This window comes from Chelonoidis abingdonii, chromosome 3, assembly GCF_003597395.2.
Source record: "Chelonoidis abingdonii isolate Lonesome George chromosome 3, CheloAbing_2.0, whole genome shotgun sequence".
Classification (NCBI taxonomy): Eukaryota; Metazoa; Chordata; order Testudines; family Testudinidae; genus Chelonoidis; species Chelonoidis abingdonii.
The window spans coordinates 202056315-202083266 of NC_133771.1; the positions used below are offsets into that span (position 1 = coordinate 202056315).

At 42.7% G+C, this 26952-nt stretch overlaps 1 protein-coding gene across 2 annotated transcripts in view; it reads left to right on the forward strand.

Annotated features, from left to right (window-relative positions):
- The first annotated feature begins 340 nt into the window (after positions 1 to 340).
- The window catches only part of SERTAD2 (SERTA domain containing 2), a 114923-nt gene continuing 88311 nt past the window's right edge, over positions 341 to 26952 (forward strand). The window contains exon 1 of one of the 2 annotated variants that reach the window (XM_032776564.2): positions 341 to 413. The gene's annotated coding sequence lies outside the window, so the exon portion shown is untranslated. Of the gene's footprint in view, positions 414 to 12493; positions 12718 to 26952 lie in introns of those variants that run through there. The other variant, XM_075064449.1, reaches the window with a different exon arrangement.

Here is a 26952-nt window from a genome sequence, read left to right on the forward strand (position 1 = left end):
TCCTGTGACTAACTAAAGTCTGTGAGTCACTGCACAACCCATCAATCCTATTAAATGCCGTGTGCGGGCAGGCGGTGCTGCTTCTGCTGTTCCCTGCGCTGCCCCAGCTCCTGTGCATGGGCTGCCGCCGCTTCCCCCTCTGATACATGGCTGGCTGGCTGGACTTGTTACAGTGTCACATCCTCCCCGCCAGCTGCAGCACCAACTTCCCCCCCAGCTAGTCTCCTCCTGCCCGGGGCTGCTGCAAAGTGATGGGATAGAGCAAAGCCACTCCAGCACCTGGGCTCCTATTTATTACAGCCTGTCTCCTTCTCCTGTTCCTTGGTTCTTCCTCTCTTCCTTTCCCTTCTTTATTTTATTCCTCCCTTTCCCCTTGTCTCGGAGCCTAGATTTGTTGAGTTCTTCTGGAAAGGGTGAGTACAAGACATGGCCTTTCTGACTTAACGTTTTTGAGCGGTACTCTCTTTTAATGGAAAAAAGTCTTATATGGGTTTTGGGATCTGCCTTGGCATGTGCTGTTTGCTTATTCAATAAAGATCTAGAATTAAAAAGAAAATGAGGGTGGGAGAGAGGGTAAATGATCATTATCCTTTACTACTGCTACTTGCTGAATGGATCACTTACTTATCTGTTGCAAACTGTTTAAAAGTTGAATTGATTTCTTTAAAGTTAACTCTGATATGGATCAAAGATGATACCTTTTTCTCTCTCCTTATCTTATTTTACTCCCTCCCTTTTACTCATCTTTTGTCTGTCTAGATTTTGATTTTTTTATTTTTATAAAGTACCTATGATCAGTACAAATCCACATGAAATGGCTATAGATACATTCATTGTTTTGAAATAAAAATATTTCTTTTTTTGACATTGGAAAAAAATCTATGTGATAAAAAAAAAAAAATTCTCCTCTCACCCCTATGGGTGGTCTGTGTCTTCCTCAACCTCGGGTCCTCTACCAGAGGCCTGGGAGTTTGAGGGTTCTGCGCAGTATCTTAGCTGTTCCTAGCACTGCACTTTCTGAGGACAGACAGTTTCTGATGTCTGTTTCCTGGGTATCTGTTGGAGCCCACTCAACTCCAGCTTAGGAGTCACAGCCCCGAGTGCTCACTACCACCACTGGGACCACTTTGGCCTTCACTTATCCAACATCCTTTCTAGTTCCTCTTTCATAGTCCCGTGGTCTCTGTTGCTCCAGCTTCTCTCATGGATCCTTCTCCTGATGTTGCTGTCACTTGCACTGCTATATCTATCACCACCGCTGTCTTCTTCACCTGTCTCATTACCACCAGATGTTGGTTATTGGCCAGTAACCCTGCCTGTCCGTCAGGCATCTGGATAGTCCACACAAGAATCTTAGCCCTGCATTCTCCACAACCTTCTGTGGAATCTCCCATCTGGTCTTGGGAGGGTCCTAGCCCATACGCTGGCAGATGTTCCTTACACAATGCCAGCCACTTTGGTTGTGGACCGTTCAGTGTGTATTAGCTGTTCCTGCCTGCATTCTACATCCTGCCACTATGTTGGACTGTCTCTGAGGCTCTCTGCCCACAGTCTGCACCTTGGTCCTCTCTAGTGTGGCTTAGGACCCCTGCTTCATGGATCTGGTGCTCAGTGCCTGTCCTGTGCTGCGACTTGCTATTCGAATCAGTGCCTAGTGCTGTCTTTTTAGGTCCAGCGCCCTTTCAGCCACTGGTAGGATTCCCAGTGTTCAGCCACCCAGCTATCTGTCGATGTACATCCCAGCAAGGGTCTTTGTCTTGCCATGGCACTTCTTCTGCTTGGTCTTCCTACCCATTGTCTGCTGCTGCCTCAGGATTCTCTCAGCAGCTCATCTTTTGGGGCCATCCTTACTTGATGTACTCCTGGCATGTTCCGGGTTTCATCCGAGGACAGTGGCTTTGACGCCACCAAGCCCCGCCAGCCTTTCTTTCCGGCTGTGTATACAGTCTCTGGGTGTTGGACTTGGGGTTGGAAACCTCCGTGCATTGTGGGAGCTTCCTCGTTTTCACATCGGCAGCCTCCCATTGTCCTCCTTTTGGCCAGCTCACTATACCGCAGGGTATTCTGGGATGACTGGCAGGCGTATCGTTGATGGCAATGGATCTGTTCTTCCCACTGAGCTGGCTCTTCAGAACCTGTCTTATCCTTGGGCATACTTGGATGTTTGCTGTCTCCTGCCTCCTCATCATGGTTTCTCCATGTGACTGTGCGGACGCCCAAGGTACTTGTATCTGGTCTGTATGTCTGCTGTTGGCCCGCTGGTAGTTCCACCCATCATGGTCATTTGACTTACCTTCCCCTCTCTCACTACGCATCCACGACACTTCTCCAGTCAAACATCCTATCCTCACTGTAGATCCGCGTCAGGTGTGGATTAGGCGAGTCGATGTCTCGTCATTCTTAGGCATACAGTTGATGTTCATCCAGTTAGAGGAGGTGCTGATTGGTAGTTCCACTCCTGAACCTGTACCCATATCCAGTCCTTCTGATTATCGGCTGAGGGGGGTTTAAGCCTACAACAGGCAGAGGGGGACAGTGCATAACCTTTTGGTATATGCCACACTTGATGGCCCCTTGGTGCAAGCTGCCTTGAGCTTGACTTCTCAGTGGTCTTCCATAGTCCCGATATCAAATCCTAATGTCCTGTTGACTTGTTATAGCCAGACATTCACAGTCCAGTGTGCGGGGCAGGATCGTGTACTTTCCTGTAGTCAATTCCAGCTTGCTCAAATCTGTTTAGACCTTTTGAGTCTCCGACGCCTATCTAATGAGCAACTGGTGTGAGCTCTGGGTGTTGTCGAATGGCGCCTTCTGAGGTGTGCTCATGTACTGCCCATGGTGGTCCTGTAGCTTGGCAGCTATGTGCCTACTAGACTCCATGTGGTGGGAGGCAGGTATTTGGCCGGTAGCTTGGACGGTTCTAGTTCCCTTGACAGGAGTTTTTCATGATCAGCACTGTCCTCCTTGTGTTACCGTTTGGTGTACCTTGCCTAGCACTGGTTTCATCGATGCTGCTAGGCGTTATGCACTGCTTTATATTGCTGTTTAGCCAGTAAGGATTGGATCATTCTGTCACTAGTCAGCTGCGTCGATGTTCTTGACCCGCTGTAGATGTCTTCTACTGTGATGGTGGACTGGTTTCTTTCTAATGCGTGTCAGTCCTGCAAGCCACTTTGCCACTGTTGATGATGCTCTCGTTCCATACTGTAGTTTCTGCTGCTGTGCTCTGCTGTTATTGTGTTGTGCACTTGCAGTACACTGGATGTTCGTTTAGAGAACAGGGCATTATTTACTTTTTGCTCTGACTCTCTTTCTAGTATCCCTCTGACCTGGGCTAGCTGTGATGTGAGCCTTGATTTAGCAGTCTCTAGGGCCTTCAGGGGTCCGATTTTTCAGTAGCCAGAGTGTTATTCTTCTAACTCTACACCTTCTGTAGTCTACCAGCTCCCCGGGACATAACTTCTCTCGCGAGTCGCCTTTTGATCTATATCCTCCAACCTTCATTTTCCAGGAGTGGGTACATTACTGTTGTTCTTCGTTGATCGTATGTAAGCGAGCAATCTCCGTTACAGAGGCTGTAGCATTATACCAGTTCATTGGTTTAGTTATGCGTACGGTAGTACGGGTGTCAATGGAGGGCTCTATGACATCTATCTACATATTATCTGATGGTACTTTCTCCACTGAGCCTTGTAATCGCGTCTCAAGATTGACTGTAGCTAGTTACTTCATGATCTTATAACTCATCTTAGCTGCTGTGCTCTGCAATGGAGGAAAGTGGCAGTGAAGTTTCAGTTCAGGTGTGGGCTGCACATCACTTGTTCTTCCAGGTCTTCACGAAGTCGAACAATGTGGAGTTGTCTTATCTTCAAGTGTGAGAGCAGCTTCCTCTTTACTGTGTTTGTTAAGCGTTTGGGGTAAAAACTAGGCTTTGTTTCCTTCAGTTAAAAAAAGTGTGATGGTAGGTCTCTATGTCCATCACAGTCCCCTCATACGTCTTCCATATATCCCCTCTCATTTACATCTACTGTTTGAGTAGCATTCCATTCAATGTCCAGGTTCTCTTGTCTTCGTCCATGGGATGTTTGTTCCAGTAAGCCCACTATCGTCAGATTGTCCTGGTTCGCTCAAACATCTGGCACGGACCTTGTTAATCCGGGCGACTACCGAGCTGGACATGACTCTCCTAGTTTGGTTGTCACTCTCATTATTTTTTTTTGAAGTAGGGCAGAGTGAAAGTGTTTAGGGGGTCTTTTGCCCAAGGACCCCTACTGGAAAGTTGGGTACCAACCGGGATTTGAACCCCGGTCTCTCGTATCAAAGGGCGGTCTCCCATATCAAAGGGCGGTGCTCTTAACCACTACGCTATCCAGTCGCTTTTCAAAGTAATTCATATTGAAATGTAGTTTGATGGAGCAGTAGGCAACTCACTGCCCAAATCATACTGCAGTTCAACTCTTTGAAATTTTGTGCTGTGTGTATGTCCTTTTTATTAAAACGAAACTATTAAGTAGTTATAAAGTGTTTGAACCCACAACAAACAAGGAAATTCATTTGTTTTACCACTGCATCCTTACCACACTCTGATCTGTCTAGATATTTCAACACATATGGAATGTATGAGCCTTATGACTGAATCACAAGAAAATGAGTGTATCCCATTAGATTTTTAGCCTTCAGTTAGAATGTCCTTTTAGTGGACTAAACTCAGATTCAAAATATTATTGATTGTTTAATATATAATTAAAAAATGAGACTGGAGCATTAATTTGTGTTTTGTATAACCATAATATCCAAAGTTGCTAAAATGAAAAACTAAGTCCCGACCTCAACAAGTAGTTACAGCATATCTCCAGAAGATACTTTCTAAGCCTCAGTACTTTACCTATGTTTACTATGTATAAAAGTATACAATACTTTGATCTATGTATAAAATATTTTAAGTAGCAGACTAATAACTTACAACATTCAAATCAGGTAAATAAAGCAGTTTTGAATTGTGGTGTTTGGATGTTTACGCTCCTTTATTACAACACTCCAATTTTGTCTCTAACTCGTGGCTAAAAACAGTCACTAGAAATTTCCACTAAACTTTGTTACAGTCAATAATTGGTGCCAGACTAAGATCTTGTACACCAAGTTTCAACAGTCCTTTAAAATATATATATTTGTAAATGAGAAGAAATCAAGATAGCTATGATTTCGTTAGCCAGTGACTACTGAAATGAAACCCAGCGATTTCAGTGATTGTCCAGAGACAAAAAAAATTGGACAGGTGAGAAATTCGTATATTGTCACCCATGACATTGAAAAAGGGGAAAAAAAACGTAGATGGCTGAGATACTAAATTCAGAGCTTAGTAACTACTTTCTGTTAATTTTTTTATTGTACATGTCAATTATGAGCCAAAATCATTGCTTGTATAACACTGTCAGACCCCGTGTACTTACAGCAAGCATGAATTTGCCCAATGTGTGTAAATCTTTTTAAAATACCTGTTACAATTGTTCTCATGGGGCCCTTTTAGATATGGTCTGCTGAGTCAATATTACATAGTTATCGCCCTACCAAATTCATGGCCCATTTTGGTCAATTTCACGGTCATAGGATTTTAAAAATCATGTCATGGTTTCAGCTATTTAAATCTGAAATTTCACAGTGGTGTAATTGTAGGGGTCCTGACCTGAAAAAGAGGTGTGGGGTGGTCACAAGGTTATTGTAGGGGGGGTTGTGGTACAGCTACCCTTACTTCTGCGCCGCTGCTGGCAGCGGTGCTGCCTTCAGAGCTAAGCAGCTGGAGAGCAGCGGCGGCTGGCTGGGCACCCAGCTTTGACGGCAGCGCTGCTGCCAGCAGCAGCACAGAAATAAGGATGGCATGGCATGGTATTGCCACCCGTAGTTCTGTGCTGCTGTTGGTGGGGTGTTGCCTTCAGAGCTGGGCACCCAGCCAACAGCTGCCGCTCTCCAGCTGCCCAGCTCTGAAGGCAGTGCAGAAGTAAGGGTGGCAATACTGCAATCTCCCTAAAATAACCCTGTGACCCCTGCCCCACAACTCCCTTTTGGGTCAGGGCACTCAGTTTGAGAAACGCTGGTCTCCCCCACGTAATTTGCGTAGTATAGCGTAAAAGCACACAACAGACCAGATTTCATGGTGGGAACCCAGATTTCACGGTCTGTGATGTGTTTTCCATGGCTGTGAATTTGGTGGGGCCCTATACATAGGCCTGTTTCACCTCTCTGAAACCAGTTTTTATACTAGCGCACCGCCAATAATTTTAATGGAGTTAATCTTTATTTACATCTGTATGGGAAGAGATTAGAATCCACTGTTTTCAAAAAGCCTCCAGATAGTTACATGGCAAACTGTGATTCCAGCTGTCATCGGAGGCCGTTCTGCTACTGTTACTCACGCTACGTGGTATTTTATTACACGAGTAGTCCCTTTGATCCCGCTGTGACTACTCACATGCTAAAGTACCAATCAGTGTGAGTAAGGGTGACAGGATCAGGCCCTTAATATATATTTTTTTCCTTGAAATAAGAATATACTGGATTACTGATATATTTCTTGGGGTCATGGCAAATTTTTATGAGAACTAAGTATGGAGTTATTCTATTAAATGATTACACCAGAAATAACTGTTTAAGATGATCCCTATGCTACAAATGAAATAAGCAAGCAAGTTAAGTATTCTGAGTGTGTCTCTTGATGCTGTGGAAGATAGAAAGATTGTCCTGAAATTCAGTATCTTGTAATGAAATTCTGTGCTGGAGAGAACTTTGAAAACTAAAGCTCTTGCAGGAAGCAAGTTGGTAATGGAGTGTTAGAGGTGCTTTTTTACAATATGGCATGAAGAATATTATTGTTGATTTCGGTGGGAGCAGAAGCAGTGGGATAGTCTTTCTTAGAGCAGTTGATGTTGTACGAAGTGTTCACAATGCTACTCCTCTGCCTTCTGTCTTAGTAGAAAGACCTGTGCTAACCAGACTGTTAAGAAGAAAGCCTGTCTAGTGAAGTGATGTTGTTTCCTGTCTTGATGCGTAACAAGTACTTTTTTATAAATTTCCTGAAACTTGTATAGGACATGCTCAGGATGAAAGACAATTATTTCATGTTTGTTTCATGTTTTCACTTCCTTTTATGACTGTATTCATTGCTATGCTTTTGTGTCACTGATTGCGATGTTATTGTAATTAACATTAATTATGCAAACTAGATTGTTTTCAGAGGTTCTCCCACTCTGTATTGATATTGTCATCTTGTTTGTTTGTTAAACAAGAATGCATACATTTCAGGATGCTGGAGGAACTACAGCTCTTAGTTACAAAATAGTTTCTGCACGGGAAACAAACATACCACTTTTAGCTCAAACATTTCGTGAAATTTTTTATTTGACAGCACTGCTTAGTCACACAATTTGATCTGAAATAATTAGGCACAGTAACAAGGATACAAAATAGGAAGTAAGCATAGTGGCTGCGTGAAGAGAGTATCTAGACTTTAGAGTTTCACCATATTCTTTCAAGATAGACAGGATTATTGAGTAAAATCTGCAGTCTTTATTTGAATAAAGTTTCCATTTAAGTATGTGAGAATTTTTTACCTACTTAAGGAAAACAGAATTTGGCAGGTAGTAAAGTGCTAGCTTTGGCAAAACAAGCTGATGGAACAGGCAACTTTGCTTAATTCTTCTTTTTTTGTTGCTTTTAATTTTTGCTTTGTTGTCTCTAAAAACCTCCGCATCAGCTTGAAGGGTGATATTAGTTTTACACCCTAACTTTTCTAAACAAAAGTGCTTGTAGAAGAAATGATTAAAGTCTCAAATGTTTTATATAGAGGAAGTACATGATATTTGAATTAATTCTTTCAGATTGATTATAGTGAAATTAGTAGAAGTCTTTAAATCTGACTTTGAATTGCCCCTAGGAAATAACTTGAGAGCTGAATGTGATTCATGTTAGAATCTCAATAGAAATCATAATTGCAGGGATATTTGTGTTCTGTTTTTATATTCATAATATACTTACAGGAGAAATACTATGGCGGAGGGGGAATTTAAATTGGAATTATTTTACACTGTCAACATTCTAAGGTGTTGGTGTGTAAACATACGGTAAGACATTAGAAAACGATTCCCGGTTTTCCTCTGACTTTCCATACCAAATAAGCAAAAATTTGTTTTCAGTTTGTATTCACTATTTGTCTTTTGTGCAAGACCATCACAGTAGTCCTCTGGAAAGTTAAAAACAGTACCATGGGCTCTAACAAGTGGAGGTTATGTAATTAAATGGGAAGTTTCCATAGTATTAGAAAATTACCATTTAGCAATCTAGTGAGTCTGTTAAGCCATGGAAATGATTTTATGAAAATCAATAAAATGCTGATTTTTCTTCTAATCGTAGATCCACGTTAAAAGAAAAAGATGCTATTGCTTGGTAGCATTTCACATTGGCTTGCTGAATAGTTAATTTAGAAAGGCGTTCTCTTCAGTTTAGACAATACATGTAAAGACGATAAATATTTTTTGCTTTTGTTTTTTTAAATCTTTATTTATTAGACTGCCTTCCAGAAATCACACTAACATGCTGGCCTGTAAGCGATTTCAGTGTGTCTGTCAGCAGAATCAAGAGAGAAGCTCACTTATTTTTCAGATGACATGCTGGCATGACATTGGTTCCTATTGCCTAAATATTGTATATTCCTTCGCTTCCAGTTTATGGTTCCATACTCATGCTCATGCTTTGAAGTAACTCAGGTGTATGGAAAGTTCCAGTATACCAGGATGTGATGTACCCAAAGTAAATTTGAAAGAGAAATTGTGACCTGAACTATTTTAGAGGGTGGAGTGGAGACAGTTGGTATTGATCCCTGTAGAATCTGTAAAATGTGTTAGCCTCGCCTTGCCTCAAAGGTCCACCTGTTCTGGGATTAGCAAAAGAAGTAACTAGACCATCAGTCACATTAAGTACCTGGGAAGAAAGAAGTAACAAATTGACAGCTTTCCTCTGTAGCATGTATGAAACATTAAGTATTGGTGATCTGTATGAGATACTGTGGGACAGTAAATGGGAGCTGTTAATCCTTAATGTTGGGACTTCGTGTTTTGCAGCTGAAATGAACATTACTTAATTAAAATAAGATAACCTGTTCAAAATCTCCAGTGTTATGACCCCAAACTAGATACTCCAAAACATTTATTCAAGCAAAATAAGGAATTCTGAATCTTTTCTTGTGAGGAAACTTGCCTGCCTTAGTGATCTATGCTGTAATTCTTAACTCCCCTAAAATTAATATATAACAAACTCCAAGTCCGCAGCTTTATGAAGAACTACATCATGACAGGTATGAGGAGTGAAAGTACTGAGTTTTGGAATGTTGGGGGCTTACAAAGCTTGTTCTTGTATGAACAGAAACTGTTCAAAATGCCATATTCATGATGCATGCAACAGTAAAGGTCACCAACTTGGAAAATTTAATAATATGGTTCATGTTGACATTTAAGAGGGAATGCAGATTGGAGTGAGCCACACCCCGGTTTGTTCTGGTGGTTCTTATGGACCTGCATTTTTTCACTGCATTGAAACACACAAAAATCAGCAGTGCGCCCCTTTTCTCCACCCCAGCCAAAATCCTTTCTATGGTGAAACTGAGAAAATGTTTGTAATCTTCAGCATTTTATTGTTTGTTGTTAATCTATTATTAAACAGAGCCAGTGAGGGTCAGAGTGGGGCTTTTAGTGTTCATCTGCATTTTAGAAGCGGTATTTTGTCTTCTGGTCAGGTTGTGTTCCAAAAAGGCCATGGGAGTCAGAGTTAGCACATTTTACAAATAGGTTCCTGATTCTCCAAAATATTGCCTGTAGTTAAGGAAACTTATTATGACCCTGTGGCCTTCACTACTTTTCTTTGGCACTGCTGTGGGAATCAGTTCAAGGATAGTTGTAAGAACATAGAAGTGAAAAACAGGGATAAAGAAATCCTAACTTGAGCCAGAACAAACTTCTGTTAGATTCAATAACATAAAGCCAGAATCTCAAGAAATAACGAAGAGGTTACTTTTCATAAAGTCACATAAAATGTGAAGCTTCTAAGTGGAGAGGAAATTGTAATCACACCGTTGTTTCTGTTTTGTAAACCATTCGGCCATTAACAGTGAGGTTAAAGAGCATTAATTCTGACATCAGATTTCTTGTGAACTTGGAATTTTCCTTGTCAAAATAAAATTTGAATTTATTGCATTTTCCTATATATACTAGAAACTTTGGGGAAGTTTTTAGTTAGTTAAACTTTGGGGGAAAATAAAGCACTAACACTGTGGTAAGGAACATGCATTGTATTTTTCTTGAAATAAAATAGGGGTAAATATGCACATCTTCTATGTTTACTCTTCCATCTTCTACTTCTCTTCTTCTGTCTTGTATCTCTTCCATTTCCTCTGTTTGTTTCCTCTTGTTTTCTCTTCTCCCTCTCCTCTTGATCCCTTTTGTTTCTTTCCTCCTTCTTTCTCCTTTTACCTCTTAGTACCATTATTAGTATTATCAGTTATTGAGTTACATTACACCTTAGGTGCTGAAGTCAGGATTGGGATCACGTTTTGCTAGGCACATTATACAAAACCATAGTAGCTGTCCCTGCTCCAAAGAGCCTACAACTTGACCAGACAAGATAAACAAAGGGTGGGAGGGGAAACAGAGGCAGAGTGAGGTGTAATGACTTGCCTAAGGTGGCACAAAGCAGGTGAGGAGGATAGCCAGGAATAGAAGATGGGTCCAGAGCCCCACCCTAGTACCCTGTACAGTAGACCACCCACCTCACATCTTTTCACCTCTTTCTGCTTTCTATTTTTTGTGTTCCTCATCCATTTGCTCTTTTCCATCTTAAATACACTGAGTCTGAGTGACTTTTCAGAGTGCATTTTAGGACTGTTCTGTAGCCATAAACATTTCTCTTCTGATACCATTTACACTGGTGCAGCATCACTGATTTCAGTGGAATGTCTCCTGACTTATACAGGAATATGTGAAATCACAATTAGGCCCACTGACTTCACATACCAGAAGAATACATGCACGGTCAAGTTAGACGCCAAAATATATATTTTAAAAAATGAATGTAGACAGGGAAAAGGCAATATTTGGTGCATTTGTGTTATAATTTACATGCTGCACAAATCCAACTTAGGAATACTATAGTGGTAAAAAATACATCTCCTATTAGTTCTTAAAGGACCACATCAGCTATTCTACTGGGCCCAGTAGTCTGAAAATTTTAAAGGTAAATAGAGCTTTTCACCATGATGAGTAACCTATCTGAAAATATAGTTTCTAAATAGACTTGCCGTATCTAAGGCTACTGCTAGCCAGGGTCATCTTGTTGTGATGACTCTGCAGGGTAAAAGCAGGAAGCTGATGTATAGGCTGTTAAATCAGTACTGAAAGCAGGTTGGAAATTGGCTTGCAATGGCAGAAAAAACATAAAAGTAGCAGTTGTCCCGTTTCTTCTTTCCCAGCAAATTTTTTTTTAACTTTGAAACTGACAAAATTATGTTTTGCTTAAACTTTTAAATTTAAAATTTTCCTCACTCTCAAATATTTTAGTTTGTTCCCGGGAAAAAGTGCTTCTTTTCTTTCAAACTTTTAGATTGAGGGGCTTGACATAGTGGCACATGTGGCATCCCTAACTTAGAAAATCCACTCTCCTAAATCACAGGCTTTGTTTTTTCTCCAGTAGTTAATTAAAAATTAGATGAACTGCCTTTTTGCTCAGGGCAAATATTGGATTTCTTGGATGGTATCGTATAGATTAAACTTTGTTCCTTCATACATTTTATTATTCTGTAGGGGCGGCATAGTTGTCCAAGCATGAGTGGTTGCCCACACAAAATGACCCTACTAGGGATTTAAGTACACAGTGCAGAAAATTCAAAAGTTACAGTTTCCAGAGCATTTGTTAACTTGTCCTTTTTTTGTACACACACTCATTAATATTCCTGTGTGTGTTGATGAATTATGCCCATCGTGGTCAACATACCCCCTTTGTCCAGGGCATACATGCATGTTGGGTGATTCACTTGCACGCACCCACATTCTCTCGTCACCTGCAATTCAAGCTCACACAGCCTCTCTTCTTTAAGTGCTTGTTGATTTCTCCTTCCCTCTCTTTTTCTGTGTGCAGCACTCTCCTTGGCTTTGCCTGAGAATCCTGGCCTCCGAGGGTCCTGCTTTTGCCTGAGAGTAAGAGCAGGAAACAAGCACTATCTGCCCCATTTATGAATGCAGTATAAATCCATACTGCTCTTACTCAGACAAACGGATTCCTTCAGGTACTGGTAAGGGAAGTCTGTAGCAAATCCTGTGTTCCAGATCACATGGAAATTAAGAACTCTAACCAGTAGCTCTGTTGCTTTTCTCCTCTGATAGTCTTTTTTTTTTTTTTCCCTCCCCATGCACCAATTGGACTCATGTTCTGAAGTGGAGAAGCTGGGAAGATCTCCTACTGCTTTCCCAGGCTCATGGGAGAAGCAGGGATGGGACAGAGAAAGCTCCCAAGGGCTCCCTCTGGCCCTGCAATGACATCCCTCTGCCTCCAAGGGAGAGGAATGAAGGTTTCTCTGCTGCTCCCCTTTCCTTGACTTCTGTGAGAGGACAGTGACATTTCCTCTTTCCAGAGGAAAAGGGGAGTGAGATAGTAGCACCCCTTATGAAAAATCAGCATCAGGTAAGTGCTGGAGGGCCATGGGGCTATTCATCTGGCCTGGATCCCCCCAGATTGTGTATCTGCATTACGTACATGAGTTATTTATTTTAAATCAAGAGGCTAGATTTGTGTGTGTGTGTGTGTGTGGTTTCCATGTGTGTGTTTTTAATGGTTGTGCTGGATTTTTGCCATGCCACAAAACTGATTAGAAATTATTATAATGAAAAGGGGGCAGTGGATCGTTTCAGAGCGAGGTAACATGTCTGGGGGAAGGCAAATCTGAACACTTTCCCAGTTGGTGGGGAACCTGCACCCTTTGCTCATCCAACATCACCTCCAGGAGCTACTACTATGCTCATTTTTTGGGTCAAAGACAAGACCAGTATTTAGTTATCTTAATATATATACTTGTGTGTGTTTGTGCTGTTGTTTATGTGCAATAGTGCCCACTGCGTGCCAGGCAGTTGATGACAGTTCCTGCTCCAAGGAGCTCACAAGCTAAAGTCATAGGTCAGGGGAAGGAGAATAACAATAGGTAATTTATATACAAATCAACAAGATTTACTATAGGCAGCATGCGAAAGCAGGGGCTTTTAAGAGAGATGTAAATGCGGGCAGGGTTAGGTGCCTTGCAGGTGACCTCAGGGAGGTCAAACTCTGTGTAAGGGGCTTGCATGAAAGGAGGTGTGTGGCACAGATTTTGTGCAAATCTGACAAAATGAGTGAACGAGGTTGGGAATGGGGAGGGGGAGAGGCGGGGGAGGCAAGGCAGCGTTTGACAGGAAGGATAAGAAGGGAGAGACAGAACTTTGAGAGTGGTGAGCCGAAGCTTAAATTTGAGTTTGGTATAATCAGATGGGAAGCCAATGGAAGGATTCAGAAAGGGGAGTTAAGTTACAATGTACATACAAGCTGCAATGTGGTTGGATTTACTATGTTAGCAGCTATTGTACACTTGAATTTTCTGGCTCTTCTTCATTTGAACTCTCAACTGTATAATGTTGAATTTGTGGAGGGATTTTTTTAAAACGTCTTTTGCATCTAATTTCCTAAGTGCTCTAACAGGAGTGAAAAACATTAACTGAGTGCATGCCATGTTGAGTTACCATTACTTTTGGGTTGAGAACAACTATGAGACACTTTGGTGCAAAGAGTAACTTCTCTGAAAGTTGTAAGTACCTGAAACCAGGGACTTGGACTGAAAGCACACTGGGGTCAGGGCTGTCTCATATATTTATGTTTCAAACAGTGCTCAGAGGCCTCTGGGTGCTAGGGTAGTACAAATAATCAATAATCCAGTTTAAAACAAACAAAAGGATGTATTTTTTCCCATAATGCACAGTGAACCTGTGGAACTCCTTGCCAGAGGATGTTGTGAAGCCAAGACTATAACTGGATTCAAAAAAGAACTAGATAAGTTCATGGAGGACAGGTCCATCAATGTCTATTAGCCAGGATGGTCAGGGATGGTGTCCCTAGCCTCTGTTTGCCAGAAGCTGGGAATGGGAGATGGGATGGATCACTTGATGGTTACCTGTTCTGTTCATTCCGTCTGGGGCACCTAGCCACTGTTGTAAGACAGGATACTGGGCCAGATGGACCTCTGGTCTCACCCAGTATGGCCATTCTTATGTATGTTGTTATAATAATTTAGAATAAAAACTCTTCAGCCATAATTCCATCATTACACGTGTGTGTGTGTGTGTGTGTCTCTCTCTCTCTCTCTTTTTTTCTCTCTCATTCTTCCTCCATTTGGAAGGATGAAATGCAGAGCTTTTTCTAAGAAGGTATCTAACATGTGTCCTCAAATTAGCCAGTAAGTGGCATTACAAAAAGTTTACAGCAAGTGGCTGGCAATTTTCCTATCCTTCTTCCACTGGAAACATAATGCTTGTGCAGTGTGCTCATTCACAAGACATCTGTGTGCTGAGCTGATCCTGGAGACACATAGTGTGGTTGTGTGTGGCCTCATTGGTGGCCAAAGAACATGGCCTGGGAGCAACGGTAATAAACCGTTTTTTCTTTATTTGACAGTACGACAGAAGGGGTGAGAACGTCAGGAGCCGAATTTGCAGGGGAGCAGTGGGAACATCCGGGGATGGGTGGGGAGACGAGAAGTTGGGTAGGTAATTGGCAGTGCCATTGTGTGGTGGAGGACTTCAGATAATTTCTAACCTTCAGCATTCTGCGCACAGTAAAGTAATAACATAATAGCACTGAATACCCTGAGCACAGCAAGATGGAGTGATTAATTAAAGGTGATTCTGATCATTGACTTAAATCACTTGATTTTTTTTTTTTTTAATAATTGACTTAAATCAGGTTGAGGCTTCATGAAAACTAATTTGAAAATGTACACTATTACAATGTTGGATTATAATTTAATTGTACATTTTACATGTTTTTAAGTGCCACTACTCAGTGGGTATCGTATTTTGAATTTTACAAAATTGCTGTAATCAAAAATCAAAATATTGAAAACGGAGGCGTTATCCTGTGAACACACAAGCAGGTATGTAACGTCACTCACATGAATGCTCCCATTGATTTCAAAGGGCTAAAATTGGGTTTTTGTTAAGCAAATTTATCCTAGTGGCATAAAATCTGTCACTTCAAAAAAAAAAATTGCTTCAGTGTAAACCGTGAAAAGTTATTTGGATTGTCAATATGTTAACATTATTGTGAAACTTTTTTATGCACACAGATCAAAATGTTCAAAAACAACCTACAGTTAGGCTTCTTAGCTCAGTCTTAGGCAACGAAGTGACTCAGGAGCACAAGACCCACTGACGTCAGACTACAGGCTCTAATAGAGGAGGACAGCCTGGTCAAAACAGTTCAGCTTGCTTAACCTGTGGAAGCTCAATATAGCGTAAGGGGGTGTTGGTTGCAAATACCGCATGGGCTGTTTGCTTATCAATCCTGTGCTTGCATTTGTGGTGTTCTCACAGTAGGGATGTTATTGAGGGCCTGGTCTTGTCCTTTTCGGCATAGAGGGGTATGAAAGTTCTTGGGAGTAAAAAATCTTCTGACAAATCACTGTCATATCTAAAGGCTTCTCAGCAGGAATGGGCCCATGCTGCCTGTGGCTGACCTTGGCCTGCCCCTGTGCTGGAGGCTGTGAGGTGGTAGTTTAGTGCTGGCTATCCTGGATCCCTGGTCCTGGAGGATTCTGCTACACAAGAGGAATCCTCACCTGGCCACTTAAGTCAGCAATGACTATGTTTGCTCTGCTTCAGCTGTTTAACCGGGCTGAGGATCTGGTCCAGCTAGCTTAAACTCGCATGCACCCTGTCAGGTGGAATGAGAGTTTCATCCCTCTTTTACGGATGAGGAAGCTGAAGCACACATATTCCTCCGCTCCCCCGGAAATCTGAGTCAGAAGTAGCAGTAGAATCAAGACCTTCTGATTATCAGTCCTGTGCTTTAATCACAAGATATTTCTTGAACCACTTACTAAAAAGCAGCTTAGATTGTTACCCTGTTAGTGGTTCCACCTCCCCATGCAGACTTGTATATACAATGCATGATCACATAGTAAGTGGAGATATTTTGTTAGTGTTTCTCTTTACATGATGCTATAAATTATGTCATAGGGAGAGGTTTTGTTCATGTGTCTTAGTGCTTAGTGGCTGTATTTTTGGTTTTCTCATATTATTTCTAAGCTTTTAGTAACTGAGAAGGAGACAGATGTATGGATAGCAATATGTGCAGCCAAATCATCCTCTTGGCTTTTAGGTACAGAGGGAACAAAAGGTGTTCATGGACCAAGCAAAGATGAGTTGTAATGGAAGGATGGCCCAGTGGTTAGAGTGCTAGCCTGGGCTGTGCGGGGGATGAGTTCAATTCCTGCTTCGCCACAGATTTCCTGTGTGGCCCTTGGCAAGTCACTTAGTCTTTCTCTGTCTCAGTTCCCCATCTGCAATATGGAGATGATAGAGAAACACTATCTCAGAGAGCTGTGAAGATAAATGCACTCAATATTGCGAGGCGCTTAGATGCTAGGATGTTGAGAGCCCATACGAGGGCCTTAGATAGTAAATGAGGGAAAATTCTAAACAGCATCTTTCTCTCCCTGAAGCTCTTCTGTACAAACAGCATGTAGTTTGGGCACAGAGGTTTTGTAGGTATGTAGATGAAAGCCACTTGATGTGGTGGGCCCACAGCAAAATATACATGGGTGTTAATGCTGAGTATCTAAGTCTTCATAATGGAGGACTTTTCCTGTACTATATCACAAGCTGCTACTTTCATCTCTCCTCCATTTTAATGGCTTACACATGATACTGACTGACTTAACTCAGGTATGGGGGATGCTATCTATATTACAGAGTACCACTGCCATCTTTCTTAATTATTTATGAGGTATGGCCATTATACCTATTTCCTGATCTATATTAACAGAAGGAAAGGAAATAATACCATCCAGAGTTGGAAATTAGTTCAGTGGCTTGACTCTGGTTAGTGGTCAGGCAGCGATAAGCATGAAGTATAAAGTGCAAACTGGTTTTCTTTAAGGCTAACTCCAGGCAGCTGTGTGCTCTGGTAGGCTGGGAATATAAGAGATGGCAATCCTACGTCCCTCATGTTGTGCATGTGGCTTGCAATTCTTGACTGTGACACATACACTTCTAGCCCCATATAACGTGACCCAGTATAGCACGGGTTTGCATACAAGGCAGTAAAGCTCTGACACGCTGCTCTGAGCAGTGTGTTAAGGTGCTGGGCCAAGTCGGGGCCAAGGGGTTGGATAAGGGGCAGAGGGTCTCGGGAGCAGTCAGGGGCTCCCCCCTCCAAGGTCTGGGGGACAGGAGCTGTGGGAGGGCACTTTTGGGGGCCCTGCAGTCCCAGAGTGGCCCAGGGATTAGCCGGGGGCAGGAAGCAGCCTGCTCTGCTTCCCCAGCCCCAGCAATGTCCCTCGGGGGGGTTGGGAGAATGGATCCCCCATACACTCACCAGCAGTGGCGGAAGCAGAGCAGCCCAGCCCCAGCCAGCTCCACTCCGCCAGCTCCCAGCCACGTCTCTCTGCTTCCCGCCACAGGTCAGTATGGGGGACGTCCTTTCCCCAACCTCCCCGCACTCACCGGTGGCGGGAAGTGGAGCAGCCCAGCCCCGGCCAGCTCCCAGCCACATCGCTCTGCTTCCTGCCACAGGTGAGTGGGGGGGGGGGCATCCTTTCCCCAACCTCCCTGCACTCACTGGTGGTGGGAAGCAGAGCGCCACGGCTGGGAGCCGGCAGAGTGGAGCGGGCTGGGGCCATGTTGCTCCGCTTCCCACCACTGGTGAGTGTGGGGAGCATCCTTTCCCCAACCTCCCCACACTCACTGTTGGCAGGAAGCGGAGCACCGCAGCTGGGAGATAGCAGAGTGGACTGGGCTGGGACCGGGCTGCTCTGCTTCCCGCCTCTGCCGGTGAGTGCCTGTCGGGGGGCGGGGTGTGTGGATAGGGGTCGGAGCAGTCAGGGGACAGGGGTGTTGGGTAGGGGGTGAGGTCCTGGGGGTGATTAGGGACCGAGGTCTCTGGAGGGGGCGGTCAGGGAACAAGGAACAGGGGAGGCCAAAGCAAGTTTGATATAATGTGGTGAATTTTTTTTTGTCTCCCGAGGACCGCGTTATATCGGGGTAGAGGTGTACTTCATTTTACACAGATTCCACACTGTTGTTTCCTATGTGAAAGGTCAGTGTACAACATATAGGGGTCCCAGACACACCAAGAAGTATTACATATTCTACAGATGGCATATGTCTCATATACCGCATGCTCAGCATCTACCAGCTTGAGTCAGAATTGAGATATTTCCACTCTGGTCTCTGACACTGAAAGGCCTAATCTCCTTTTAGATTTTTAATATATTGCCTCTGAAATCATCTGAAGCTGTTGGAGAGCTGCCAAGGCCAAAGGTAGAGCTTTTCATTTTCTAGAGGGCTTCCATGCATATCAGATTGGGCTCCTAGCCTCTCACCAGCCCCAGTTTGAGCAATTTAAGTCCCAAGCTTATCCCACTAGTACCTACGAGATGCAGAGCCTGATCCTGAGAGATGTTACACGTGTTCCACATATCTCCTGATCAGGTCTTTTGTCTTGTATGACATTGTTCCCAGTGGCATGAGAGGAAAAAGGCCACGGGTGTCTTTTGTGGAGTACATGTTATCTCCCTGCATTTTTACGTTCCTTCCAGCTTTCAAACTCTGTATCACAGCTACCATCCTTTTAGCCAAGAGGGCTTGGGCAATGTTTTTGCTCTCTGGTGCCGGAAGGAGCACTGTTGAATGAGAGGAGGGATTTCCCTGTTTTAAACAGGAGGTACAAAGTGTATTTCCTCTGTAGCACTCGCTGGCTTGGAGAAAGGGACAGGAACTGATCTCTGCTCTGACCTGATCTCTCCGTTTGCTGGCCCCGACAGTCTCTTATTCTCTATTACATTTTTCTCCTTTTGGCAGGAACTTTTGACTCCATAGTAATGAGATACATCAGTTTGAGTAATTTCTGTTTGAAGATATTAAGCTCTATGAATACTGAAGAATATCATGTCTTCAGATTTTGAATGGTCCTTTCCATAATTCAATACTGCTGTTGGAATGATTTGTTTCAACTGCAGGCTAGTTTAAATAGAACTGTCTGAGCTAGTGCTGCAGTTTCTCATATATCATAATGTGAAGTTCAGTGAATGATGAGTTGTCACGGGATACCATAATGAAATAAGTACTCATCATAGTTTTGAAATAAATAGTAAATTCATTAAAGGGGAGAAAAGGACAATTTGTCCATAAGCTTAACTGTTAGAACTGGAATTCCTAAGCAGAGATTTTTCACATGCAGTTAGATTGCAATGAGTTTTAGTGAGAGTGAATTCAGTGTGAGGAAGGATGCTGAAACTCCCAGCAGTGTCTGAGCCACATGTCTGCAGTAGATCCTCTTCCTCCTATTGGTACGTGGTGGTGTGATACTCATCATGTACAAAAACCATGCATATGTATGGCCGTGTATGCAGCCTGGTCCTTGAGGAAAAAATCAGCAAGGTATCTGATCTGATACCTTTACTGAACAACTGACAAGGATGCAGTAGTTGCCGTTGAAAGTCAACATTTGATAAGAGTGACATCTGCAAGCAATTTTCCATTTAAAAAAAATCAATATTTGCTATATATTGCTTTTAGGTAGATGTTTGCAAAGGACTTTACTACAGTGGAGTTCAAACCATACACCTACAAGGCAGAAGTTTAGTAGCCCCCCGCTCAGTTCAATTAGTTTGCTTCCCCATTCATCTTGTTTAACATGTAAGCACAAATATTGGGGTTTTTTTTGTTTTCTTTTTTATTTATTTATTTTTTTAACTGGAAATAGTACTTTATCGTAACAGTGAGAAGAGAGATAATAGGATGGGGAGCCAGGATCTTTGGGGTTCAAATGCTTGTTCTCAAATGCTGACTTCTGTAACCAGAACCAAATTGCCTACTCCCTCTCCCCGAATTTCCCTGCCTGTAGAACAGGAGTGATACCTGCCCACTTCAGAGTTGTTCAGAGGGCTGATTCTACTGATGTCTGTGAAACACTGGGAAGATGAGCAGTGCCATGTATGGGCCAAATATTTATTTTTCAAATTCACCGTGATGCTAAAAAGCAACTACAGTCGTCATCCTGTTACGGTACTAGTTCTCAGAGCTAGTACCAGAGGTCCTGCTTGTAGCCTTTATCTGCCCATCTGTAATGCTTCTGCTGGAAAGTCTCCATTTGTGGGGGCTCTCATGGTACTGGGGGGCTCAATATGCAATGGAGCATGTGGGAAAGACTCCCCCATTCATTATGAAAAATTCAATATAAAATTATTTTTTTAAATTTGTTTTAAATTTTTATTTTAACATGAATCATCTGATTCTCCCCAGACCCTGATCCTTTTCCCCTCCCAAGAACAATGTCAGCTAAGGAGCAGAGCAAGCAATGTTGTGCAATAGGGAGGATGCAGAAGCAATAGCATCTGGGACTGGAGAGCAGGGATGCGCCACGCACACCATTCTGTCAGTTGCTGCAAAGCCAGTGAGTGGTAGCTGGAATGCCTGTTCTTCTCACTGCGTGGAGTCATGGAAGTTGGTGTCAATTCAGTAGAGGGGGATTGTCCTTTCTGCACGGGTCTGTAGGAGTTGGAAGAATGAGCTGGTTTCTGGAGGATTAGGGGGCATGGTATGTGCTCACCCCACAATGGCTGGGGCTGCGGTAATGGGCCCCTAGCATTCACTTCCCTGCAGCTTCATGGCATCTGGTTTAGGGAGACGATGGGAGCAATTTACCCCTATGCACAATTGCCAGAGGTAAGGATAAAGCAAGGAAGGGACTGCGATGCCAGCACGGAGAGCTACAGTCATGGTCCCTACTGCCGTTACAGATGCAGCCTAAGTAAAAACACGGTCTGTGTCTTTGGAATATCTGGTTCACTCAACATACCCATTAATTTAGATTAATTTAATTTCCAGTCTCTCTAGCTTGTCACTCAGGCACAATGAACCAGTAGGAATGATGTTGTTCTGAGACTGGCTTGACTAGTTTCTCTGTCTCTCTCCTGAGAGCCAGTTTCTAGTCTGCCACCAAGCAGCAAAGTTGCAACCAGCTCCACCACTATTGTTCAATACACCTGAGCCTCGTCAACAAAAGCTTCAGTGACAGCCTGGAAAAAAGACAGCAAAGGAGAGTTACAGCCCTTTGCCAGCTCCTTCTGGGCCTCTTATCACTAAGGCTGAAGCAGCTGGGGCTTTAGAATTGCTGTGTTCTTCCTCAGCCCTGGAGAGTTAAACAGTCACCAATCCTGGATACGTGCCAAGTGTGCAGCCCCTCAGTTTAATAGGGGAGGACTCCTGCTCTGTCAGCAGCCCCTCCCAGTATCTCCTTTGCCTGCTTGCCCACTCATCTCACAGCATGCTGAGTGGAGGGACTCAACGTTCCATTGACAAACACCCCAATGCTGTGAATTTTCCTTGACTGGGTGTTGACTGAAGTCCCTGAGAGCCAGGGTGAGCTGGGGCCCTCATGTCTGAAAGGATCAGAAAGTGCCTAGAAGAGATCCTTTTCCTCATTCACCTGGTGCCATTGGCCCAGTGGCTCTATTTGCCATGAGGTCGTCATGGCAGGCTAAGGGGAGGGGGAATTTTCATCAAAGTACCAAGGCACCGACAAAGATCCAAGCATGGCTCGGTTTTCTCCAGGGTCTTTGGAGAGCAGAGACTGAAGCTCTCTCAGTGCATCCTGACTGATTGGAGGCCAGAAGGCTGCTCGCTCCTTAAAAGCAAATATGAGGAATGGACCCAATTGGAAGGCAGGAAAGGACACACCAGAAAAGTATACCTGAACCCGCCTGAAAGCTGGGATGGGGATGGAAAGCTGGAGGAGTGGCTTGTGGATACTGACCCCTGTCATGTGACAAATGGTATTTTTTTGTAGCCCTGACCCATGTCAGGAAACAAAGTTCAGTCTCTTACTTGCACTCCTGTGTGGTCAGACGTCTATTAAATGGTATTGGAAGTAAATCAGATATTTGACAAAAATTGAGCAAATGAAGCCACCTGAATCCCTTGACCTGGAAGGAAGCCTAGCAAAGAACTGGAGGATGTGGTTGCAGTACTTCCAAATCTTTCTCAAAACAAGTGGCATTGCAGAGAAATTGGGGAGGGCATTTTGGTTCTGACTCTGACACATGCAGCAATTGAGATCTACAGCTGATTCCTATGGAAGCATGGGGAGAACTGCAAACTGCCAGAAAGTCATTAAAACACATCATTTAATCCTTTGATCAATGCAGGAATATCACTTGGGAAAGGTACACTTTCTTTATGCTAGCTCTCGTTTACCATAGTACTCCACACTTGCATAAAGCTAAGTCATGTGATTTTTGAACTGTTAGCAGATGGACTAATTGGAAACCAAATGATTTGTGGTATAACTGATAAGATGAAAAAGGTATTGTGAGCAACAGCCTTGACTTTGCAAAGAGCAGTGGGTATTTGCAGGGTTGGTGAAAACTGCGCTTTTCCCTCAATGAAAATGTTAATAAGCAGTGGAAGAACTGAAGTGTAGCTAACTAAAAAACATATGGAGCCATAAAGACAGAATTCATTCGTAAACAGAAATGGCAGACCCAGATTTGTTTGTAACAAATGTAGAGATATTTGTAATATAAAGCCAAGGGGTCCAGCACAATGTGTATATAACGTATGCTACCATTTTGAAAAAGCACATCACGTCAGCACCAATTTGAAAGTATAAAAGCAAATGATCATGAAAATACAGCTGAAGGACAAAAATCAAATCATGATGCAGTTGGGTCACTTAACTAAAATGACCAAGGAAGGTTCTACAACAGAGTGGTCTGTGACCCTGGAAATAAATGAACAAACAATGAATTTGAAAGTAAATACTGGAGCTGAGTGCAAAAAAATCACTGCAAACATATACAGAAACATTAGTGACTGCCTGATTTAAAATAAACTAAGCTCGTTTCATGTAGCTGGCACACAATGAACCCATGTGGCAAAGCCACACAGGCATGCCTGAATAAGGGCAGATACTATTCAGTAAAGCCTGAAAGAGTGTCGTATGTAGGGTTGAAGAACAGTCTGCAAATATGGATGCTCAAATGGGTGTACAGAATAGAGCTCTTAATGAATATGATGAGGTGTTTCATGGACTGAGATGAATTAAGGGTACAATACAATACAATACATATGAGAGAGATCTCAGTGCATCATCAAGATACATACACCATATTCACATGTGAGCAATGAAGCAAAAGATGAAAATGACCAAACAATAGTTAATTATTGCTTCAATACGGATAGCAGCCAAATTTAAGTGTGTGGTCACTGGAAAAAAAGAGTTTAAATATACGTGTACCTATCCAAAAAAGTCTAAATAAGGCCATCAAACACTAGAGCTCTGTCCAGCAGTTCTCAACTAGGGGTCCAAGGCCTGCTGGCGGGGGGAGGGCGCAAGCAGGGTTCAGGAGGGCCACCAAAATAAACCGGAGAACAGGGCCAGCATTAGACTCCCTGAGGCTCAGGGCAGAAAGCCAAAGCCCAAGCTGCGTAGGGCTGAAGCCAAAGACTGAGCAACTCAGCTTTGCAGGGCATCCTGTGGTGTGGGGCCACAGGCAGTTGCCCTGCTTGTTACCCTCTAACACCAGCCCTGGCTTTTAATCTACTGGATATGCAGAAAAACAGTTGTGGCACAGGTGGGGCATGGAGGCTGTTATAGCATGTCAGGAGGAGGGGGCTTGGAAGGAAAAAGGTTGAGAACCCCTGCTCTAGCCAATGAAAGTAAATGAGGAAACCATGTCTAGACTTTAAAAAAACAAAGTATATTCAGTTCTGGATGAACACTCCATGTCTCACATCTTCTAATCCGCATTGAGGGAAGGTAATTGTTGATGCTCTCTTGATTTGGGGAGAACATACACCCATTGACAAAGGAGTTTGACCAGACCCAAGAAAGCTTGAAGCAGTTGTACTGGTGAAAAGACCACAAAACAAGAAGGCCCTAACATAGATTCATGAGCATGTTATCACTAAATAAATTGATTACTAATTTGTTACAATTAAGTGTGACCACAGCTTGAGGACAGTACAGAATGGCAATAGTATGACTGGGAAAAGGAAAAACTTCATGGAATTTAAAAAGAAAGAACTGTTACAGAAACATCCGTACTGAAATATTTTGAGATGAACCAGGAGCCTAAAATTGGAGTAAATGTAAGTTCATGTGGCTGGATGTCTAGAAATACTGAAAGCAAAGAACTGTAGAAAGAGGAATTTGAAATAAGTGCAGTTCAAGAACTACCCACTTCTGTAACAAAATTCGATAAGCTCAAATAAGAAACAAAAAGTGAGTCAAGGCCAGGTATTTTCATGCGTAAAAACTTACTGGGATACGGAATTTCTACAGATGATGGATTTCTGTGTAAAGGATGTTATGTCATAATATCACAGCAAGAGGTCATAAATGCAAATCACAATCTGAGTACAGAAAAATGCAAGAACAGAGGCTGGGATGTCATGTTGTGGCCAGGCACTCATGCTGCCACTGAAGATAAGTTTTTGAAATCTGTAATAAATACAGGAAACAGAATGCAAAAGCACTGCATGGAATTTCCACTCAGCCCTGGTCCAAGACTGGCACAGACAACACATCAAGTAACAATGCAATAACATATTGTGTATTGTACCTGTTCACCTTGGGATTCCATGACCTAGTAATGGCTATATCCCACAATTCATGACTGACTCATTTCATTGGTCCTCTTTGATATATCCTTTCAGTCACACACGTCAAGCCCTGACTATGTATTATCAGTGGGTCCAGTCTATTACCAGCACAATCCTTTTTGTGTAACATTCATATTACACAGCTTCTTTTACAGACTGGTCAAGCAAGTTCTGACTGACTTTGTCCTGAGTAGTACACAACTACCATTATCCTTTGGGCTCCGAAACCTAAGGGCGAGGCACCTGTCTTGTACTAAGAAGCACAAGACTCAGAAATGAGAATCCTGTCCAAATGGAGAGGTAGCTTTTGTGCTGGTGAAATGCCCTTTTTGTCATCTTACAAAGGGAAGCGTCTGTTTTATTCCTAGTTAGTACTGAGGTGTAGCGGAATCCCAGACAGATTGCAGAAGCGCTATCCTGTTCACTTTGTCCTGGAGTGTTTGAAAAAGGCAATCTTTGGCTTTTGGATTGTGAGGAAGTAGACTCCTGTAAAGGAAATCTGCAACGTGTTGCCGCCTCTAGGAAGTCTGTTAATATGCTTTCTGCCAACTCTAAGCTGAAGGCTGGATATTTTAGTTTTTTGCATTGTAGCCTCTAGCCATAGGGGCTGAGAGCAGAAATGCAGGCTCTTAGATCACCTTCCAATCCTAGAAGCTTTACTTTAGGTACAAATACGTTCACGTTCTTTTTCCACGATTAGAACTGAACTGAAACTTTCTTACAGGCAGAAGCTATGGTGTGGCACTTGTAAACTTGATATGGATCTGTCTATTTATCTGTTGTTGGTTGGCTGTTTTTGTTTGTTTGTTTTAAAAGCAAGATTAATAAGTAAAAGTTAGCTAAAGAAAGACTGGATCCTGATACTGCTCCTATTCCACACCTCCCACTCCTGCTTTGCCATCGCTCCCCCTCTCACCCCCGCCCTGAAGACACACCTACATTTAAGTTTGCTGTGTTTCAGGAAATACCATAAATGGGAGGGGGAAAAAAAGTTAAGTCAGGCGCTCTTATTTTTTTTCTCTACTGGCAGTAAATTTGACACAATATCTTTCTATGGTGGATTCTATTCATGTATGTTAGCGCTGACAAGGGGATTTCCTGGTCTTAGAAGAGGAAGGAACTGTAGCTACTCTGAAATTTTAAATGGTTCCTGTAATGCTTGGTCACTCAGTGCAAAGTTTTGACATTGTGTATTCACATTTTCATCTTAATCCTTTTATTGGTGGGCAAACACTTTTAGAGTTTGGGAGTATTTACAGGGGCAGTAGAGAGAACTCCAAACTTCCTTGCTATCCATTGCGTTTGCAACTATGGGTTTCATATGCAGTATGATATCTAATATGATAAAAACAGAACCATGTTTTTATTTGCAGTCTGACAATGAGGCTTTGCTGTCCTAAAGAAGATTGTCTCTGTTTTGGCTTTTTTGGTGTCCTAGTGAAGAATAAGTAGCATTTTGCCTGCATGCACTCACATACATGTGCACACTCTCTCATTCTTTCTCTCCCACGTGCACCAACACACAAAAGGAGTTTGTTCTTGCTCGTGCACAGCCAAAAGAGGCCGGGCACTGCTGTCTTCAGCTCAGTGGAAATTGGCAGTATCCCATCTCCTGTAAACAACAGTCTGACGTCAGCTCGTGCAGTGGTGATAGCAGTACAACTTGAGAGATTTTCAACTGGCCAAGCTGTTGAAAGCCTGTCGTTGGCTTTGATAATCTCTGGCTGGACTTTAGAGGACTTGGTGAAAAAAAAAATTGGTTAATGACAGAAATAATAGAGCAATTCCTGATAACTTTGCATGCAATGGAGAAGTGATTTTAAGTGCTGGATAAGAGGTATTTTGATTCTGATCTCATTGTATGTAGTAGTCCTTTCTGTCAATTCATGCTCTAAAATATTTACTGCTTTGTAGAGTTGTCATGATTGTACTGGAGATCACAGCACAATTAAAGTACCGTATAACAAGCAGATGATGGAAATTTGACTTCCCCATTGTGTTGAATTAAACA